Here is a 2226-nt window from a genome sequence, read left to right as displayed (position 1 = left end):
TATTGATTAACTCCTTTTTAATTCTTCTAGGTCCTTGTTAAACTTTTCTTGCATCTTCTCATTTCTTGTCTCCAGACTATTTATCTGTAACTTCATTTTGTTTTCAAGATTTTGGATCATTTTTACTATCATTATTCTGAATTCTTTTTCAGACAGACCCCCATCTCCTCTTCTTTGGTTTGGTTTGGTGGGCTTTTATCATGTTCCTTTACCTGCTGAATATTTCTCTGCCTTTTCATCTTGTTTAGGTTGCTGTGTTTGGGGTGGCCTTTCTGTATGCTGGAAGTTTGTGGTTCTTCTTTATTGTGGAGATTCCTCCCTGTGGGTGGGGTTGGACAAGTGGCTTGTCAAGGTTTCCTGGTTAGGGAAGCTTGTGTCTATGTTCTGGTGTGTGGAGCTGGATCTCTTCTCTCTGGAGTGCAATTAAATGCCCAGTAGTGAGTTTTGAGGTATCTATGGGTTTGTTGTGACTTTTAGCCACCTGTATTTTTGTGCTCAGCGTTATGTTCCTGCTTTGTTGGAGAATTAGTTTGGTATGTCTTGCTCTGAAACTTGTTGGCTCTTGGGTGGAGCTTGGTTTTGTGTAGGTATGGAGGCTTTTGGATGAACACTTGTCAATTAATATTCCCGGGAGTCAGGAGTTTCCTGGAGATCTCAAGTTTTGGATTTAAGCCATCTGCCTCTGGCTTTCCAGTCTTATTCTTAGAGTAGCCTCAAGACTTCTCCATCCATACAGCACCAATGATAAAACATCTAGATTAATGGTGAAAAGATTCTCCACAGTGAGGGACACCCAGGGAGGTTCACAGAGTTACATGGAGAAGAGAAGAGGGTGTCGGGAGATAGAGGTGACCAGGAGGAGAACAGGGGGGAATCAAAAGGGGAGAGAGCAGTCTAGCCAGTAATCAATTTCTTATTTGCTCTCCATGGTCTGGAACACCCAAAGAGATTCATGGAGTTTTTAGAGAAGAAAAAGGGAGGGAGGAGATAGAGGTGACCTGGGAGAGAAAAAGGAGAGTCAAAAGGGGATAGAGCAATCAAGCCAGTAATCACACTCCTAAGTAAAAATGGGTACTGAAGATTGTATTCTTAAATGTACAAAATTGATAACAAATATCAAAATGCAAAGATTAAAATTCTAGAGTAGAGGTTAGACTCTCAAAAATACAATATTAAGCTCTTTCCTGGCTGGAACCATGGAGGGTGCAGAAGAGAAGAAAAAGAAGATTTCTGCTGTGCCAGAAACCCTTAAGAAAAAGTGAAAAAATTTCGCAGAGCTTAAGATCAAGTGCCTGAGAAAGAAGTTTGCCCAAAAGATGCTTCAAAAGGCAAGGAGGAAGCTTGTTTATGAAAAAGCTAAACATTACCACAAGGAATACAGGCAGATGTACAGAACTGAAATTCGAATGGCTAGGATGGCACGAAAAGCCGGCAACTTCTATGTACCTGCAGAACTCAAATTGGCATTTGTCATCAGGATCAGAGGTATCAACGGTGTGAGCCCAGAGGTTCGAAAGGTGCTGCAGCTCCTTCGTCTCTGGCAGATCTTCAATGGCACCTTTGTGAAGCTCAACAAGGCATCAATTAACATGCTGAGAATTATGGAGCCATACATTGCATGGAGGTACCCAAATCTGAAGTCTGTAAATGAATTGATCTACAAGCGTGGTTATGGAAAAATCAACAAAAAGCGAATTGCCCTGACAGACAATGCATGATTGCTTGATCTCTTGGGAAATATGGAATCATCTGCATGGAGGATCTGATTCATGAAATCTGTACCGTTGGAAAACGTTTCAAAAAGCAAGCAACTTCCTGTGGCCCTTTAAATTGGCTTCTCCATGAGGTGGAATGAAGAAAAAGACCACCCATTTTGTAGAAGGTGGAGATACTGGCAACAGGGAAGACCAGATCACCAGGCTTATTAGAAGGATGAACTAAGGTATCTACCAGGATTATTTTTGTAATCTGGTCCATTAATAAACAATTGAAACAAATTGAAAAAAATACAGTATTAAAATTGTTGGGGTCCTTTAATGGACCGGAACCTTGTAGTACGGAGTCGACGATAAGAAAGTGAAAGAGAGAAAGAGAGAGACAGAAAGAGACAAAAAAGACCCGGGGACCTAAGCTCTGGTGGAGCAAAGGTGCTTTAATGATTTTCCTATGAGTATATATAGGCTGTGGTACAAGAAACTTCTTTCGGGAATGATAGAGATCAGAAAA

At 41.0% G+C, this 2226-nt stretch overlaps 1 pseudogene; it reads left to right on the top strand.

Moving 5' to 3' along the window:
- The first annotated feature begins 1196 nt into the window (after positions 1 to 1196).
- LOC122688550 lies at positions 1197 to 1941 on the top strand (annotated as a pseudogene).
- The last annotated feature ends 285 nt before the right edge of the window (positions 1942 to 2226 follow it).

The sequence above is a fragment of the Cervus elaphus genome, chromosome 33, assembly GCF_910594005.1.
Source record: "Cervus elaphus chromosome 33, mCerEla1.1, whole genome shotgun sequence".
Classification (NCBI taxonomy): Eukaryota; Metazoa; Chordata; class Mammalia; order Artiodactyla; family Cervidae; genus Cervus; species Cervus elaphus.
The sequence above is the reverse complement of the archived record's forward strand: the minus strand, read 5'-3'. Positions and strand labels throughout refer to the sequence as shown.